Genomic DNA, 19,548 nt, shown 5'->3' with positions numbered 1-19,548 from the left:
AACCGTCTGTCTCAACTCACAGGGCTGGGTTGAACCGTCTGTCTCAACTCACAGGGCTGGGTTGAACCGTCTGTCTCAACTCACAGGGCTGGGTTGAACCGTCTGTCTCAACTCACAGGGCTGGGTTGAACCGTCTGTCTCAACTCACAGGGCTGGGTGGAACCGTCTGTCTCAACTCACAGGGCTGGGTTGAACCGTCTGTCTCAACTCACAGGGCTGGGTTGAACCGTCTGTCTCAACTCACAGGGCTGGGTTGAACCGTCTGTCTCAACTCACAGAGCTGGGTCGAACCGTATCAACTCACAGAGCTGGGTCGAACCGTATCAACTCACAGAGCTGGGTCGAACCGTCTCAACTCACAGGGCTGGGTCGAACCGTCTGTCTCAACTCACAGGGCTGGGTCTCTCAACTCACTCTGTCTCAACTCACAGAGCTGGGGCTGTCGAACCGTCTGTCTCAACTCACAGGGCTGGGTTGAACCGTCTGTCTCAACTCACAGGGCTGGGTGGAACCGTCTGTCTCAACTCACAGGGCTGGGTGAACCGTCTGTCTCAACTCACAGGGCTGGGTTGAACCGTCTGTCTCAACTCACAGGGCTGGGTTGAACCGTCTGTCTCAACTCACAGGGCTGGGTTGAACCGTCTGTCTCAACTCACAGGGCTGGGTTGAACCGTCTGTCTCAACTCACAGGGCTGGGTTGAACCGTCTGTCTCAACTCACAGGGCTGGGTTGAACCGTCTGTCTCAACTCACAGGGCTGGGTGAACCGTCTGTCGCAACTCACAGGGCTGGGTTGAACCGTCTGTCTCAACTCACAGGGCTGGGTTCTCAACTCACAGGGCTGGGTTGAACCGTCTGTCTCAACTCACAGGGCTGGGTTGAACCGTCTGTCTCAACTCACAGGGCTGGGTTGAACCGTCTGTCTCAACTCACAGGGCTGGGTGGGTGAACCGTCTGTCTCAACTCACAGGGCTGGGTTGAACCGTCTGTCTCAACTCACAGGGCTGGGTTGAACCGTCTGTCTCAACTCACAGGGCTGGGTTGAACCGTCTGTCTCAACTCACAGGGCTGGGTTGAACCGTCTGTCTCAACTCACAGGGCTGGGTTGAACCGTCTGTCTCAACTCACAGGGCTGGGTTGAACCGTCTGTCTCAACTCACAGGGCTGGGTTGAACCGTCTGTCTCAACTCACAGGGCTGGGTTGAACCGTCTGTCTCAACTCACAGGGCTGGGTGAACCGTCTGTCTCAACTCACAGGGCTGGGTGAACCAGGGCTGTCTGTCTCAACTCACAGGGCTGGGTGAACCGTCTGTCTCAACTCACAGGGCTGGGTTGAACCGTCTGTCTCAACTCACAGGGCTGGGTTGAACCGTCTGTCTCAACTCACAGGGCTGGGTTGAACCGTCTGTCTCAACTCACAGGGCTGGGTTGAACCGTCTGTCTCAACTCACAGGGCTGGGTTGAACCGTCTGTCTCAACTCACAGGGCTGGGTGAACCGTGTCTCAACTCACAGGCTGGGTTGAACCGTCTGTCTCAACTCACAGGGCTGGGTGAACCGTCTGTCTCAACTCACAGGGCTGGGTGAACCGTCTCACAGAGCTGGGTGAACCGTCTGTCTCAACTCACAGGGCTGGGTGAACCGTCTGTCTCAGGGCTGGGTCGAACTCACAGGGCTGGGTTGAACCGTCTGTCTCAACTCACAGGGCTGGGTTGAACCGTCTGTCTCAACTCACAGGGCTGGGTTGAACCGTCTGTCTCAACTCACAGGGCTGGGTGAACCGTCTGTCTCAACTCACAGGGCTGGGTTGAACCGTCTGTCTCAACTCACAGGGCTGGGTTGAACCGTCTGTCTCAACTCACAGGGCTGGGTTGAACCGTCTGTCTCAACTCACAGGGCTGGGTTGAACCGTCTGTCTCAACTCACAGGGCTGGGTTGAACCGTCTGTCTCAACTCACAGGGCTGGGTTGAACCGTCTGTCTCAACTCACAGGGCTGGGTTGAACCGTCTGTCTCAACTCACAGGGCTGGGTTGAACCGTCTGTCTCAACTCACAGGGCTGGGTGAACCGTCTGTCTCAACTCACAGGGCTGGGTGAACCGTCTGTCTCAACTCACAGGGCTGGGTTGAACCGTCTGTCTCAACTCACAGGGCTGGGTTGAACCGTCTGTCTCAACTCACAGGGCTGGGTGAACCGTCTGTCTCAACTCACAGGGCTGGGTTGAACCGTCTGTCTCAACTCACAGGGCTGGGTTGAACCGTCTGTCTCAACTCACAGGGCTGGGTTGAACCGTCTGTCTCAACTCACAGGGCTGGGTTGAACCGTCTGTCTCAACTCACAGGGCTGGGTTGAACCGTCTGTCTCAACTCACAGGGCTGGGTTGAACCGTCTGTCTCAACTCACAGGGCTGGGTTGAACCGTCTGTCTCAACTCACAGGGCTGGGTTGAACCGTCTGTGGGTCGAACCGTCAACTCACAGGGCTGGGTGAACCGTCTGTCTCAACTCACAGGGCTGGGTCGAACCGTCTGTCTCAACTCACAGGGCTGGGTTGGACCGTCTGTCTCAACTCACAGGGCTGGGTTGAACCGTCTGTCTCAACTCACAGGGCTGGGTCGAACCGTCTGTCTCAACTCACAGGGCTGGGTGGAACCGTCTGTCTCAACTCACAGGGCTGGGTGGAACCGTCTGTCTCAACTCACAGGGCTGGGTGGAACCGTCTGTCTCAACTCACAGGGCTGGGTTGAACCGTCTGTCTCAACTCACAGGGCTGGGTTGGACCGTCTGTCTCAACTCACAGGGCTGGGTTGAACCGTCTGTCTCAACTCACAGGGCTGGGTTGAACCGTCTGTCTCAACTCACAGGGCTGGGTTGAACCGTCTGTCTCAACTCACAGGGCTGGGTTGAACCGTCTGTCTCAACTCACAGGGCTGGGTTGAACCGTCTGTCTCAACTCACAGGGCTGGGTTGAACCGTCTGTCTCAACTCACAGGGCTGGGTTGAACCGTCTGTCTCAACTCACAGGGCTGGGTTGAACCGTCTGTCTCAACTCACAGGGCTGGGTTGAACCGTCTGTCTCAACTCACAGGGCTGGGTGGAACCGTCTGTCTCAACTCACAGGGCTGGGTTGAACCGTCTGTCTCACAGGGCTGGGTGGAACCGTCTGTCTCACAGGGCTGGGTGGAACCGTCTGTCTCACAGGGCTGGGTGGAACCGTCTGTCTCAACTCAGGGCTGGGTGGAACCGTCTGTCTCACAGGGCTGGGTGGAACCGTCTGTCTCACAGGGCTGGGTGGAACCGTCTGTCTCACAGGGCTGGGTTGAACCGTCTGTCTCAACAAACAGGGCTTTGTTTTCTCTTTTAAGTGGGACTTGACTGTTGGTTGTCCACAACCTCTCTGGACCACAGGAGTGGTGGGAGGCTTTAGACTGACAGTCCTGCAGTGTTTTTCTGTTGTAAAGACAAAACTTTGGAAGACCACTTGAACAACCAATGGGCTGGGAGATTGGAGACTAGGAGGGGGTGGTCTGAGCTTTGTGTGAGAAAGCTGGAGATGAGTGATTCGCCGGTGCCCCGATGACACTATTTAATTTTTTTGTTCTTTTTTTTTTTTTTTTTGTATTACAAACTTTATGGATTTAAACAAGGAAACAAAACTTCCATTTCGTTCTAATGGCATATTTAAAAATATATATGAGAGGGAAACAACCCCACTTCTTTCTCTTGTCTCTCCATCCTCTCCTCCCTCCATCCTCTCCTCCCTCCATCCTCTCCTCCCTTCATCCTCTCCTCCCTCCATCCTCTCCTCCCTCCATCCTCTCCTCCCTCCATCCTCTCCTCCCTTCATCCTCTCCTCCCTTCATCCTCTCCTCCCTTCATCCTCTCCTCCCTCCATCCTCTCCTCCCTCCATCCTCTCCTCCCTCCATCCTCTCCTCCCTCCATCCTCTCCTCCCTCCATCCTCTCCTCCCTTCATCCTCTCCTCCCTTCATCCTCTCCTCCCTCCATCCTCTCCTCCCTCCATCCTCTCCTCCCTCCATCCTCTCCTCCCTCCATCCTCTCCTCCCTTCATCCTCTCCTCCCTTCATCCTCTCCTCCCTCCATCCTCTCCTCCCTTCATCCTCTCCTCCCTCCATCCTCTCCTCCCTCCATCCTCTCCTCCCTCCATCCTCTCCTCCCCCTCCATCCTCTCCCCTCCATCCTCTCCTCCCTCCATCCCCTTTTTTTAACGAGACTGGCCCCATGATTTTTCAAGGAGTTGAGTTGGGGGCTATACATTGAAATGTCTTTATGGTGCAGGTTAAAGTTAAAGCCTCTATTTAAGCTTTTGAATTTTATACCAATAATCTGGATGTTTATTTCCTGGGGAATGTAATCCCTTATTGCATTTTCTTTAGTTTGTAGTCGAGCCGGCGGAGGAAAGGCAGGTTGGGCTGGTGGCGGTGGCCTTCCTTTTCAATGATCTGTATCAATAAAGAAAAAACAAACTCTCTTTTCTCTCTCTCTTCTCCTGCCTGCTAGCTACAATACTCTTTTAACATACTGACTGCATCAGATTCTGTATCCAGAAGTGGAAGCGTTTGTGAGAGATTGGGAGGATAACTTGTTGCGAGACAGTGATTTTGGCAGGTGGTGTTGGTGCAATCCCCACCGGGGGGGGGGGCCTACGTCTTCGATTGAAAGGAGTTTAGAGAAGATGGGGGCTGATAACGTGGGCGATCAGTCAGTCGTCCATTTTGTATTTTTTGGCTTCTTTGGTTTTCTGTCTTAACTCTATATTGGCGGCCATTTTAAGTATCTTTCCTCCCTCAAGCAGCCCTGGTCTAAAGTAGTGCACTACCCCTATGAGTCCTGGTCTAAAGTAGTGCACTACCCCTATGGACCCTGGTCTAAAGTAGTGCACTACCCCTATGAGTCCTGGTCTAAAGTAGTGCACTACCCCTATGGACCCTGGTCTAAAGTAGTGCACTACCCCTATGAGTCCTGGTCTAAAGTAGTGGACTACCCCTATGGGCCCTGGTCTAAAGTAGTGCACTACCCCTATGGGCCCTGGTCTAAAGTAGTGCACTACCCCTATGGGTCCCTGGTCTAAAGTAGTGCACTATCCCTATGGACCCTGGTCTAAAGTAGTGCACTACCCCTATGGACCCTGGTCTAAAGTAGTGCACTACCCCTATGGGTCCTGGTCTAAAGTAGTGCACTACCCCTATGGACCCTGGTCTAAAGTAGTGCACTACCCCTATGGGCCCTGGTCTAAAGTAGTGCACTACCCCTATGGACCCTGGTCTAAAGTAGTGCACTACCCCTATGGACCCTGGTCTAAAGTAGTGCACTACCCCTATGGGCCTGGTCTAAAGTAGTGCACTACCCCTATGGGCCCTGGTCTAAAGTAGTGCACTACCCCTATGGGCCCTGGTCTAAAGTAGTGCACTACCCCTATGGACCCTGGTCTAAAGTAGTGCACTATCCCTATGGACCCTGGTCTAAAGTAGTGCACTACCCCTATGGGTCCTGGTCTAAAGTAGTGCACTACCCCTATGGACCCTGGTCTAAAGTAGTGCACTACCCCTATGGGCCCTGGTCTAAAGTAGTGCACTACCCCTATGGGCCCTGGTCTAAAGTAGTGCACTACCCCTATGGGGCCCTGGTCTAAAGTAGTGCACTACCCCTATGGGCCCTGGTCTAAAGTAGTGCACTACCCCTATGGGTCCTGGTCTAAAGTAGTGCACTACCCCTATGGGCCCTGGTCTAAAGTAGTGCACTACCCCTATGGGCCCTGGTCTAAAGTAGTGCACTACCCCTATGGGCCCTGGTCTAAAGTAGTGCACTACCCCTATGGGGTATAGGGCCCTGGTCTAAAGTAGTGCACTACCCCTATGGACCCTGGTCTAAAGTAGTGCACTACCCCTATGGACCCTGGTCTAAAGTAGTGCACTACCCCTATGGGCCCTGGTCTACCCCTATGGGCCCTGTAGTAGTGCACTACCCCTATGGGCCCTGGTCTAAAGTAGTGCACTACCCCTATGGGTCCCTGGTCTAAAGTAGTGCACTACCCCTATGGGTCCTGGTCTAAAGTAGTGCACTACCCCTATGGGCCCTGGTCTAAAGTAGTGCACTACCCCTATGGACCCTGGTCTAAAGTAGTGCACTACCCCTATGGGTCCTGGTCTAAAGTAGTGCACTACCCCTATGGGCCCTGGTCTAAAGTAGTGCACTATCCCCCCTATGGACCCTGGTCTAAAGTAGTGCACTACCCTGGTCTATAGTGGGCCCCTGGTCTAAAGTAGTGCACTACCCCTATGGGTCCTGGTCTAAAGTAGTGCACTACCCCTAATGGGCTCTGGTCTATAGTAGTGCACTACCCCTATGGGCCCTGGTCTAAAGTAGTGCACTACCCCTATGGGTCCTGGTCTATAGTAGTGCACTACCCCTATGGGTCCTGGTCTATAGTAGTGCACTACCCCTAGGGCCCTGGTCTAAAGTAGTGCACTACCCCTATACCAGCCTGGAATAGGGCTCTGGTCTATAGTAGTGCACTATATAGGGAATAGGGCTCTGGTCTATAGTAGTGCACTATATGGGAATAGGGCTCTGGTCTATAGTAGTGCACTACCCCTAGGAATAGGGCCTGGTCTAAAGTAGTGCACTATAGGGAATAGGGCCCTGGTCTATAGTAGTGCACTATATAGGGAATAGGGCTCTGGTCTAAAGTAGTGCACTACCCCTAATAGGGCCTGGTCTAAGTAGGGCACTATATAGGGAATAGGGACCTGGTCTAAAGTAGTGCACTATATAGGGAATAGGGCTCTGGTCTATAGTAGTGTATATATAGGGAATAGGGTCCTGGTCTATAGTAGTGCACTATATAGGGAATAGGGCTCTGGTCTATAGTAGTGCACTATATAGGGAATAGGGCTCTGGTCTATAGTAGTGCACTATATAGGGAATAGGGCTCTGGTCTATAGTAGTGCACTATATAGGGAATAGGGCTCTGGTCTATAGTAGTGTACTATATAGGGAATAGGGCTCTGGTCTATAGTAGTGCACTATATAGGGAATAGGGCTCTGGTCTATAGTAGTGCACTATATAGGGAATAGGGCTCTGGTCTATAGTAGTGCACTATATAGGGAATAGGGCTCTGGTCTATAGTAGTGCACTATATAGGGAATAGGGCTCTGGTCTATAGTAGTGCACTATATAGGGAATAGGGCTCTGGTCTATAGTAGTGTACTATATAGGGAATAGGGCTCTGGTCTATAGTAGTACCACTATATAGGGAATAGGGCTCTGGTCTATAGTAGTGCACTATATAGGGAATAGGGCTCTGGTCTATAGTAGTGCACTATATAGGGAATAGGGCTCTGGTCTATAGTAGTGCACTATATAGGGAATAGGGCTCTGGTCTAAAGTAGTGCACTATATAGGGAATAGGGCTCTGGTCTATAGTAGTGTACTATATGGGGAATAGGGCTCTGGTCTATAGTAGTGCACTATATAGGGAATAGGGCCTGGTCTATAGTAGTGCACTATATAGGGAATAGGGCTCTGGTCTATAGTAGTGCACTATATAGGGAATAGGGCTCTGGTCTATAGTAGTGCACTATATAGGGAATAGGGCTCTGGTCTATAGTAGTCTACTATATAGGGAATAGGGCTCTGGTCTATAGTAGTGTTCTATATAGGGAATAGGGCTCTGGTCTATAGTAGTGTACTATATAGGGAATAGGGCTCTGGTCTATAGTAGTGTACTATATAGGAATAGGGCTCTGGTCTATAGTAGTGCACTATATAGGGAATAAGGCTCTGGTCTAAAGTAGTGTACTATATAGGGAATAGGGCTCTGGTCTAAAGTAGTGTACTATATAGGGAATAAGGCTCTGGTCTATAGTAGTGTACTATATAGGGAATAGGGCTCTGGTCTAAAGTAGTGCACTATATAGGAATAAGGCTCTGGTCTATAGTAGTGTACTATATAGGGAATAGGGCTCTGGTCTAAAGTAGTGTACTACTATAGGGAATAAGGCTCTGGTCTATAGTAGTGTACTATATAGGGCCCTGGTCTATAGTAGTGTACTATATAGGGAATCCTGGTCTATAGTAGTGTACTATATAGGGAATAGGGCTCTGGTCTATAGTAGTGTACTATATAGGGAATAGGGCTCTGGTCTATAGTAGTGTACTATATAGGGAATAGGGCTCTGGTCTATAGTAGTGTACTATATAGGGAATAGGGCTCTGGTCTATAGTAGTGTACTATATAGGGAATAGGGCTCTGGTCTATAGTAGTGTACTATATAGGGAATAGGGCTCTGGTCTATAGTAGTGCACTATATAGGGAATAGGGCTCTGGTCTATAGTAGTGCACTATATAGGGAATAGGGCTCTGGTCTATAGTAGTGCACTATATAGGGAATAGGGCTCTGGTCTATAGTAGTGCACTATATAGGGAATAGGGCTCTGGTCTATAGTAGTGTACTATATAGGGAATAGGGCTCTGGTCTATAGTAGTGCACTATATAGGGAATAGGGCTCTGGTCTATAGTAGTGCACTATATAGGGAATAGGGCTCTGGTCTATAGTAGTGTACTGAATAGGGCTCTGGTCTATAGTAGTGCACTATATAGGGAATAGGGCTCTGGTCTATAGTAGTGTACTATATAGGGAATAGGGCTCTGGTCTATAGTAGTGTACTGAATAGGGCTCTGGTCTATAGTAGTGCACTATATAGGTAATAGGGCTCTGGTCTATAGTAGTGTACTATATAGGGAATAGGGCTCTGGTCTATAGTAGTGTACTATATAGGGAATAGGGCTCTGGTCTATAGTAGTGCACTATATAGGGAATAGGGCTCTGGTCTATAGTAGTGTACTATATAGGGAATAGGGCTCTGGTCTATAGTAGTGCACTATATAGGGAATAGGGCTCTGGTCTATAGTAGTGCACTATATAGGGAATAGGGCTCTGGTCTATAGTAGTGTACTATATAGGGAATAGGGCTCTGGTCTATAGTAGTGCACTATATAGGGAATAGGGCTCTGGTCTATAGTAGTGCACTATATAGGGAATAGGGCTCTGGTCTATAGTAGTGTACTATATAGGGAATAGGGCTCTGGTCTATAGTAGTGCACTATATAGGGAATAGGGCTCTGGTCTATAGTAGTGCACTATATAGGGAATAGGGCTCTGGTCTATAGTAGTGCACTATATAGGGAATAGGGCTCTGGTCTATAGTAGTGCACTATATAGGGAATAGGGCTCTGGTCTATAGTAGTGCACTATATAGAGAATAGGGCTCTGGTCTATAGTAGTGCACTATATAGAGAATAGGGCTCTGGTCTATAGTAGTGCACTATATAGGGAATAGGGAATAGGGCTCTGGTCTATAGTAGTGCACTATATAGGGAATAGGGCTCTGGTCTATAGTAGTACCACTATATAGGGAATAGGGCTCTGGTCTACAGTAGTGTACTATATAGGGAATAGGGCTCTGGTCTATAGTAGTGCACTATATAGGGAATAGGGCCCTGGTCTATAGTAGTGCACTATATAGGGAATAGGGCTCTGGTCTATAGTAGTGTACTATATAGGGAATAGGGCTCTGGTCTATAGTAGTGCACTATATAGGAATAGGGCTCTGGTCTATAGTAGTGCACTATATAGGGAATAGGGCTCTGGTCTATAGTAGTGTACTATATAGGGAATAGGGCTCTGGTCTATAGTAGTGTACTATATAGGGAATAGGGCTCTGGTCTATAGTAGTGCACTATATAGGGAATAGGGCTCTGGTCTATAGTAGTGCACTATATAGGGAATAGGGCTCTGGTCTATAGTAGTGTACTATATAGGGAATAGGGCTCTGGTCTATAGTAGTGCACTATATAGGGAATAGGGTTCATTTTTTGGACGCGAGCGAACACTTTCCCCTGCCATGTTGAAAGTCATTTAGACTTGTTGTGTTTATTTGTGGTTCTTTAATTGTATCCAGCCGTTGTTGTTGATTAAACACAGACCTCGTGTAATATTATTATAGTCGTGTCGATACGATGCAGAGAGAGAGAGAACACGCCAAACCCGTGGTGTGTTTTTATAGATGTGTAACGCGGAAATAAAACAGTGGTTTTTTTTAAATGCAGAATTGAGATGCAGAAAGAATAAGAAAGAATAAGAAATAAGCTGATTCACAATATTTTAAACATTGTTTTTAGTTTAAAGTACAAAGCTACACGTGTCCGTGTTCCAAAGTAGTGTACTATTTAGGGGAATAGGGTGCCATTTTGACCCCCAATTATTCCACCCACCTGTTGTGTTTAAATGGAGACTGTGTAAAGTCCTGAATGATTTGCACGTGAGCTGGATTTTATATTGTCGTCAAACTATCAACACATTCATAATGCTTCAAGATCAAAGGAATCGCCACCATTAAGATTATTTGTATATTTTGTTGGGGGGGATGGGGGGGGGGCGGAGGGTGCTGTGTGAAGTTGAAAGTGGGGTTGCTGTAAGTTGTACATAATGATGCACATTTATAAAATAAAACATGTTTTAATGAACCTGGTGCAGTCCTGTCCCCCCTGCAGCAGTTATTGACCTGGTTGTGCCTTAACTTTGTGCTTTAAAAACACAACAAACAACAACAACAAGCAGCTGTCACTGCATTACTGGAGATTGTCTTGGGGTTTATTAAAGTGGTATAATCATTGTTGAAAGGGAACGTGAGGTCAGAAAGAAAGAGCTTTATTACAAATGTGTTTTCTTGGAAAGTTTTTTTTTTTTTTTCTCGTTCTGGACAACACCTAGGATGGGTTGTTTCCGTAGGTGTGTGTGTCCAACAATATGCTTTCCTGCCCCCCCCCCACCAGAGTTCGTTCCCAAATGGCACCCTATTCCCTATGTAGTGCACTACTTTAGACCAGAGCCCTATTCCCTATGTAGTGCACTACTTTAGACCAGAGTCCTAGAGTCCTATTCCCGATATAGTGCACTACTTTAGACCAGAGCCCTATTCCCTATGTAGTGCACTACTTTTGACTCGAGCCCTATTCCCTATGTAGTGCACTACTTTAGACCAGAGCCCTATTCCCTATATAGTGCACTACTTTAGACCAGAGCCCTATTCCCTATGTAGTGCACTACTTTTGACTCGAGCCTTATGGTGACCGGGATGCCATTTGGGGACGAACTCTGGTGGGGGGGGGCAGGAAAGCATATTGTTGGACACACACACACCTACGAAAACACCCCATCCTCGGTGTTGTCCAGAACGAGAGAAAAAAAAATAATTTTTTTAAAATTTAAAATTGAAGTCCGGTTGTTGTTTGGGTAGTCAAACGTGGGTAGTTTTAAAAAAAATGTTTTAGATACTTTCTGCTTTTCTCTCCTTCCCATTTCCAGAATGCCCTATTTTTTACATTGAAACAGTTGTATTCCACTGCACAGAGCTGAATATGTACAAAATAAACGACGTTCAAAATGGAAGCCAGTTTTATTTTTTTTTTTTTGCTGACTGCACTTCCCTGTGTGGTGCATCATGGGTAATGGTGATCTTTAAAAAAATATATTTTTTTTGTAATAATTGTCACCAACCGGATGGTGAATACCAGTGATGCACCCGAAGGTTGTTTTTCTTCTTAAGAAATGATGTACGTGCACTTTATATCGTCTATGTTTGGTCTGTGTGTGCGGCTTACAAAAACAAAAAAAACACACATTTTCCAGAAATCCCAGTTTTAAAAGGATTTCGGTGTGTTCTGCTTATTCCCTCTTAATTCCGGCTATCTTCCAACCGACATTTCTGGGGAATTTGGGTAAAGTTTCCGGAATTTTCTAAACCTATCTGTGTGGCACTTCTCTACGGTCCAAGGTGACGCTTGCTGCTTCAACTACCAGCTGCTCCCCCCTTAAAGGACGTTTCTCTCTCTGATTTATGGAAACGTTGTACATTTTTATATTTGTAATATGTATTATTATTATTATATGCAGAAGACATTTAATTCCTATTGCATCGTTCACATTGACCTATCACGACCCCACCTTCAAGTCACATGACGCTAAAGGTGTCCAATAATGTCCAGACATTTTAAAAGGTTCAGTTGTTTTTAAATGTAATTGGTCACTTAATTGTCTTTGTAAAAAAAAAATGTCTCTGATTAAAGATTATCTCCTTCTTCGTCACTGCTCTACATAATTAGACTTGTATGTTTTATAATCAGTTGTGCAGTGAAGACTGCTGATGGTGTGTGTGTGTGTGTGTGTGTGTGTGTGTGGTATTGTTCCACAGCTTTCTCTCTATATCTTCTCCGATATGGAAATGGAAGGTGTCCTTGCCTGTCTCTACCCCCCCCCCCTCTCAGTGCAGAACCTGTCCAACAGCTGTGCCTGTGTCCACTATGCTTCCTGACCCACCAATTGAGGTGTCTGAGTCAACCTACCATGTGTGTGGGGGGGGGGACTCTGACCAAAAATGTAACTCAAAACAGACCATGTAGATTTGAGTCTGGGCTCCTGTGACCCATTTTAGGAATTGTACGGTATAATAATGAAATGATGTGTAACACCACAAACCATAGGGGGGTCCAGACCCACAGTCTGGGAACCACTGCTCTAAAGAGTGGAAATGCATGGACAATGCTGGAACCAGGGACAAAAGAACCAGGCTGTCCAGACCCACGCATTGACAATGCTGGAAAGAATTGACAGAACCATAATGTCCAAACACGTTGGAACCACTGGACAGAACCATAGGGGGTCCAGACCCACAGTCTGGGAACCACTGCTCTAAAGAGTGGAAACCATAGGGGGGTCCAGACCCACAGTCTGGGAACCACTGCTCTAAAGAGTGGAAACCATAGGGGGTCAGACCCAGTCTGGGAACCACTGCAAAGAGTGGAAACAATGCTGGGGTGCTCACTATTCTAACAGTGCTATTCTATTCTGGGAACCACTGCTCTAACAGTGCTCTGGGGTCCAGACCCACATTCTGGGAACCAGTGCTATTCCATATTCCAGACTCACAGTCTGGGAACCACTGCTCTAAAGCTGGAAACCATCTAACTCACTATTCTAACAGTGCTATTCTATTCTAACTCACTATTCTAACAGTGCTCTAAAGAGTGGAAACCAAGGGGTCCAGATGCTATTCTAGCTCACTATTCTAACAGTGCTAACCACTGCTCTAACAGTGGAAACCATATTCCCACACTCTGGGAACCACTGCTCTAACAGTGCTATTCTATTTCCAGACCCACAGTCTAACCAGTGCTAACCTATTCTGCTCTATTCTAACAGTGCTATTCTATTCTAACTCACTATTCTAACACTGCTAGTCTATTTTAACTCACTATTCTAACAGTGCTCTTCTATTCTAACAGTGCTATTCTATTCTAACTCACTATTCTAACAGTGCTATTCTATTCTAACAGTGCTATTCTATTCTAACTCACTATTCTAACAGTGCTATTCTATTCTAACTCACTATTCTAACAGTGCTATTCTATTGTAGCTCACTATTCTAAAAGTGCTATTCTATTCTAACTCACTATTCTAACAGTGCTCTGCTATTCTATCTCACTATTTTAACAGTGCTCTGCTATTCTCTCACTATTTTAACAGTGCTATTCTATTCTAACAGTGCTATTCTATTCTAACAGTGCTCTGCTATTCTCTCACTATTCTAACAGTGCTATTCTATTCTAACAGTGCTCTGCTATTCTAACAGTGCTATTCTATTCTAACAGTGCTATTCTATTCTAACAGTGCTATTCTATTCTAACAGTGCTCTGCTATTCTAACAGTGCTATTCTATTCTAACAGTGCTCTTCTATTCAACAGTGCTATTCTATTCTAACAGTGCTCTGCTATTCTCTCACTATTCTAACAGTGCTCTGCTATTCTAACTCACTATTCTAACAGTGCTCTGCTATTCTAACAGGTCACTATTTCTAACAGTGCTATGCTATTCTCTCACTATTCTAACAGTGCTATGCTATTCTAACTCACTATTCTAACAGGTCTATTAACTCACTATTCTAACAGTGCTATTCTATTCTAACTCACTATTCTAACAGTGCTCTGCTATTCTAACTCACTATTCTAACAGTGCTATGCTATTCTAACTCACTATTCTAACAGTGCTATGCTATTCTAACTCACTATTCTAACCGTGCTATTCTATTATGTTCCAGTCTATTTCTCATTGGACTCGCTTTCCAATCTGCTGTAGTAACAATCCATTGTAATAGTCCATGTTTCCAGGCACGAGAGCTAGTAGTAAGATAACTCATTTAAATAGTCTGCTAGTTTGGCTTTAAATAGACTGCTAGTTTGGCTTGATCCTACTGTATGGACTCAACTTCGCGTAATCTGATTTTGCTCGTGTTCATATTTGGAGATATGTGCCGGTGGCGCTGGAATCTATCCCACAATGCACCAGTCATTACCTAACTAAGAAGTCCAGAGTAGGCATTTCCCACTATAGTGGCAAGCTGCAAAGTCGAAATTGCCATAAAAATCGTGAAAATGTATGAAAACGTCAATTCGCTTTTTGCTCTTCATTTAAGCGTAGGTCAGGCACACGTCTAGGAGTATGGTTAATGTTGGCGTCGGTTTTGAAATCCGATTTTTAAATAAGATAAAATTGTAGAACTTCCGGGTTTTGCAGCTTGGCCATATAGTGCCAACCCCTCAGACAGGCCAGCGGCGTGTTCTCCGTTTCTCTCGTGTCACTGAGTTGTGTTCACACGGACACGGGACGGACCGCCCGTCTGCCGGTGGGTTGACGATCTGCGTCACTTTGTTGTCTCTGCTACTTTTTACAGGTATGTGAACGACGTTTCGATTCGTAGTTGATTTACTAACTGTTGCAATAGCATGATACATATTGGAGTCTGTGCAGAGATTGTCGTGTTGTTTTTAAATGTCATTTTGTTTCCAGAGTTTTCTGCTCGGGGAAAGTGGCGCTTGTTGACCGTCCCAGTGTCCCATAACAAACAATATCCTTGTCATTTGATAGCCAAGCTAACAATACGGGCTCGTTTTGAGTGGGACACCGGTTGCTGAAATAGCCTATTCAGTTCTAATACACAGTCATGCACTTGTAGGCTAAAATGTTGCCTTTTACTGTAAAGACATTGACGCTTGAACGTGACAACAGTTCTTGGTGAATACATTATATTAAAAAGGTAAACAAGTGTTGTATCCTGCGTCAGTGTAATCGGATACATTAGAAACATCGCTAGTTATGTTACAGTAAGTTAATAGACCAAACGTTACAGAACAGCTGACCACTTGACTGTAGTCTATACGGACTGTAGTCTATACGGACTGTAGTCTATACGGACTGTAGTCTATACGGACTGTAGTCTATACGGACTGTAGTCTATACTGACTGTAGTCTATACGGACTGTAGTCTATACGGACTGTAGTCTATACGGACTGTAGTCTATACGGACTGTAGTCTATACTGACTGTAGTCTATACGGACTGTAGTCTATACGGACTGTAGTCTATACGGACTGTAGTCTATACGGACTGTAGTCTATACTGACTGTAGTCTATACTGACTGTAGTCTATACTGACTGTAGTCTATACTGACTGTAGTCTATACGGACTGTAGTCTATACTGACTGTAGTCTATGGCAGTTTTAATGTGGTGCACTTGTCAGCCTTTGCTTATGAAGGCAAAACGGTACTAGAAATAGCTCGAACCAAGTTTAATATCAGTTCATTCACTTCAGCCTCCGTTATAAGCATAGTTGGTAATAAACCACAGCATGAGTATTTAGAAGGTAATCTTGAACACACGCCTACTGTATTATATTCTTATTATTGACTGGCTGAGAGTTCATTCTTCATGTGTCAGAAGTGGTGTTTCACCTTGAGTTGGATGCCAGTCAAACCCATAATAAATATTCACAGAAATTCTTGAATTAGAATTATTCTGTGGTCAGACCATCCAGGAGATGGTTATAAGGATCGACTTTACCGACCTACACAGTTACTAGGTCTGGAAAACCTTCTCTTATCCGTAGGGTTTTCAGAGGTTAGCTTCGCCCACGGTTAGCTGCGTGGGAACAAACAATATCCACGCTGTGTTTTAACATTTAGAAACGTCAGTAAATATCGCTTGTGAAACGTTTTTCCAATCACATGCTGATATACCCCTTATCTTTTCATAACAGCGAAAAATCTACTTACTGTGGCAGTTTAGCCCCAGATCCATATGCTGTCTCCAGATGACTGCACTTCCTCCTCAGTTAGCTTACGCACAGGTGTTTAAAGCATGCTATTTATCCCAGGTGGCCACCTCTGTCTTCCCTAAACAAGCGCAGTAACATGGATATATATATATATATATATGGCCGTGTGGGAACACTGACCGTAACCCTATAAAAGTGTGTTGTAATTTAACCATTGTTTTTTTTAAAATGATTTCTCTCAGTTTACAAAACTGTACCGCACGTTTTATTGAACCTTTATGTATTAACTAGGCAAATCAGTTAAGAATAAATTCTTATTTACAATGACGGCCTACCCCGGACAAACCCGCACGACGCTGGGGCAATTGTGCGCCGCCCTATGGGGACTCCCAATCACGGCCGGATGTGATGCGGCCTGGATTCGAACCAGGGACTGTAGTAATGCCTCTTGCACTAAGATGCAGTGTCTTTGACTGAGTTCAGAACGAGTGTCGGGGCTCGTAACAAAAATCTCCCAACCAGGGACTGACGATAGTATCTTCTGGTTGGGAGACTAGATGCTGCTGGAAGTGGTGTTGGAGGGCCAGTAAGAGGCACTCTTACCTCTGGTCTAAAAAGTATCCCAATGCCCCAGAGCAGTGATTGGGGACACTGCCCTGTGTAAGGTTCTGTCTTTCGGATGGGACGTTAAAACGAATGTCCTGACTCTCTGAGGTCACTAAAGATCCCGTGGCACTTATCGTAAGAGTAGGGGTGTTAACCCTGGTGTCTTGGCTAAATTCCCAATCTGGCCCTCATACCATCATGGTCACCTAATAATCCCCAGTTTACAATTGGCTCATTCATCCCCCTCCTCTCCCTGTAACTATTCCCCAGGTCGTTGCTGTAAATGAGAACGTGTTCTCAGTCAACTTACCTGGTAAAATAAAAATAGGTACTTAAGCAGTTGGAGTCCATGAATGGAATACACAGTTACCTACCTACCCGGTTACCAGGTTACCAGGTTACGCCGCCCAGTTCTAACCGGTCTGTAATGTCACTCATTTACATTAATATAGTAGTAACAAAGCCATTAAAACATCATAAAATCACCACTAATCAACTATCAAAATGTGCAGCATCATTCACCACTAACACAAGGTTGCTGTTTGGTTGGCTGTGGTCTGTCGTCTCTGTCATTATTTGGCAGCACATCCTACCCATTAGAGGGCTTGGATAGCCCAGGCCTTCTTAAGAGGGTTTGAACTGTTAGCTTGGATAGCCCAGGCCTTCTTAAGAGGGTTTGGATTGTTAGCTTGGATAGCCCAGGCCTTCTTAAGAGGGTTTGAACTGTTAGCTTGGATAGCCCAGGCCTTCTTAAGAGGGTTTGAACTGTTAGCTTGGATAGCCCAGGCCTTCTTAAGAGGGTTTGAACTGTTAGCTTGGATAGCCCAGGCCTTCTTAAGAGGGTTTGGACTGTTAGCTTGGATAGCCCAGGCCTTCTTAAGAGGGTTTGGACTGTTAGCTTGGATAGCCCAGGCCTTCTTAAGAGGGTTTGGACTGTTAGCTTGGATAGCCCAGGCCTTCTTAAGAGGGTTTGGACTGTTAGCTTGGATAGCCCAGGCCTTCTTAAGAGGGTTTGAACTGTTAGCTTGGATAGCCCAGACCTTCTTAAGAGGGTTTGGATTGTTAGCTTGGATAGCCCAGGCCTTCTTAAGAGGGTTTGGATTGTTAGCTTGGATAGCCCAGGCCTTCTTAAGAGGGTTTGGATCGTTAGCTTGGATAGCTCAGGCCTCTTTAATTAAGAGGGTTTGGATCGTTAGCTTGGATAGCCCAGGCCTTCTTAAGAGGGTTTGGACTGTTAGCTTGGATAGCCCAGGCCTTCTTAAGAGGGTTTGGACTGTTAGCTTGGATAGCCCAGTCCTTCTAAAGATGGTTTGGACTGTTAGCTTGGATAGCCCAGGCCTCCTTAATTAAGAGGGTTTGGACTGTTAGCTTGGATAGCCCAGTCCTTCTAAAGATGGTTTGGACTGTTAGCTTGGATAGACCAGGCCTCCTTAATTAAGAGGGTTTGGACTGTTAGCTTGGATAGCCCAGTCCTTCTAAAGATGGTTTGGACTGTTAGCTTGTATAGCCCAGTCCTTCTAAAGAGGGTTTGGACTGTTAGCTTGGATAGCCCAGGCCTCCTTAATTAAGAGGGTTTGGACTGTTAGCTTGGATAGCCCAGGCCTTCTTAATTAAGAGGGTTTGGACTGTTAGCTTGGATAGCCCAGGCCTCCTTAATTAAGAGGGTTTGGACTGTTAGCTTGGATAGCCCAGGCCTCCTTAATTAAGAGGGTTTGGATTGTTAGCTTGGATAGCCCAGGCCTTCTTAATTAAGAGGGTTTGGACTGTTAGCTTGGATAGCCCAGGCCTTCTTAATTAAGAGGGTTTGGACTGTTAGCTTGGATAGCCCAGGCCTCCTTAATTAAGAGGGTTTGGACTGTTAGCTTGGATAGCCCAGGCCTTCTTAATTAAGAGGGTTTGGACTGTTAGCTTGGATAGCCCAGGCCTCCTTAATTAAGAGGGTTTGGACTGTTAGCTTGGATAGCCCAGGCCTCCTTAATTAAGAGGGTTTGGACTGTTAGCTTGGATAGCCCAGGCCTCCTTAATTAAGAGGGTTTGGACTGTTAGCTTGGATAGCCCAGGCCTCCTTAATTAAGAGGGTTTGGACTGTTAGCTTGGATAGCCCAGGCCTTCTTAAATAAGAGGGTTTGGACTGTTAGCTTGGATAGCCCATGCCTTCTTAATTAAGAGGGTTTGGACTGTTAGCTTGGATAGCCCAGGCCTCCTTAATTAAGAGGGTTTGGACTGTTAGCTTGGATAGCCCAGGCCTTCTTAATTAAGAGGGTTTGGACTGTTAGCTTGGATAGTCCAGTCCTTCTAAAGAGGGTTTGGACTGTTAGCTTGGATAGCCCAGGCCTCCTTAATTAAGAGGGTTTGGACTGTTAGCTTGGATAGCCCAGGCCTTCTAAAGAGGGTTTGGACTGTTAGCTTGGATAGCCCAGGCCTTCTAAAGAGGGTTTGGACTGTTAGCTTGGATAGCCCAGGCCTCCTTAATTAAGAGGGTTTGGACTGTTAGCTTGGATAGCCCAGGCCTTCTTAATTAAGAGGGTTTGGACTGTTAGCTTGGATAGTCCAGTCCTTCTAAAGAGGGTTTGGACTGTTAGCTTGGATAGCCCAGGCCTCCTTAATTAAGAGGGTTTGGACTGTTAGCTTGGATAGCCCAGGCCTTCTAAAGAGGGTTTGGACTGTTAGCTTGGATAGCCCAGGCCTTCTAAAGAGGGTTTGGACTGTTAGCTTGGATAGCCCAGGCCTCCTTAATTAAGAGGGTTTGGA

At 46.4% G+C, this 19,548-nt stretch overlaps 1 protein-coding gene and 2 long non-coding RNA genes across 20 annotated transcripts in view; 1 reads left to right on the top strand and 2 right to left on the bottom strand.

Moving 5' to 3' along the window:
• Window positions 1–40: 40 nt before the first annotated feature.
• On the bottom strand, window positions 41–3,415 carry LOC127927742 (uncharacterized). Of its 12 annotated transcripts, none has more exons than XR_008128916.1 (4): window positions 3,253–3,397; window positions 3,051–3,222; window positions 2,635–2,725; window positions 41–175 (listed from the first exon to the last, which is right to left on the bottom strand). It is a non-coding gene; the product is annotated as an uncharacterized LOC127927742 (long non-coding RNA). The 12 variants fall into 12 exon arrangements; XR_008128921.1 differs by having other exon boundaries at window positions 2,667–2,725; XR_008128912.1 differs by having other exon boundaries at window positions 63–207; window positions 2,539–2,725; window positions 3,280–3,415.
• Window positions 3,416–4,885: 1,470 nt separating this feature from the next.
• Window positions 4,886–5,950, bottom strand: LOC127927743 (uncharacterized). Of its 7 annotated transcripts, none has more exons than XR_008128926.1 (3): window positions 5,911–5,950; window positions 5,440–5,705; window positions 4,886–5,341 (listed from the first exon to the last, which is right to left on the bottom strand). It is a non-coding gene; the product is annotated as an uncharacterized LOC127927743 (long non-coding RNA). The 7 variants fall into 7 exon arrangements; XR_008128927.1 differs by having other exon boundaries at window positions 5,440–5,605; window positions 5,911–5,945; XR_008128922.1 differs by having other exon boundaries at window positions 5,440–5,738; window positions 5,878–5,943.
• Window positions 5,951–14,450: 8,500 nt separating this feature from the next.
• The window catches only part of msrb3 (methionine sulfoxide reductase B3), a 95,227-nt gene continuing 90,129 nt past the window's right edge, over window positions 14,451–19,548 (top strand). The window contains exon 1 of the mRNA XM_052514436.1: window positions 14,451–14,809. The gene's annotated coding sequence lies outside the window, so the exon portion shown is untranslated. The remainder of the gene's footprint in view (window positions 14,810–19,548) is intronic.

Source organism: Oncorhynchus keta, unplaced genomic scaffold (assembly GCF_023373465.1).
Source record: "Oncorhynchus keta strain PuntledgeMale-10-30-2019 unplaced genomic scaffold, Oket_V2 Un_scaffold_17573_pilon_pilon, whole genome shotgun sequence".
Taxonomy (NCBI): domain Eukaryota; kingdom Metazoa; phylum Chordata; class Actinopteri; order Salmoniformes; family Salmonidae; genus Oncorhynchus; species Oncorhynchus keta.
The sequence above is the reverse complement of the archived record's forward strand: the minus strand, read 5'-3'. Positions and strand labels throughout refer to the sequence as shown.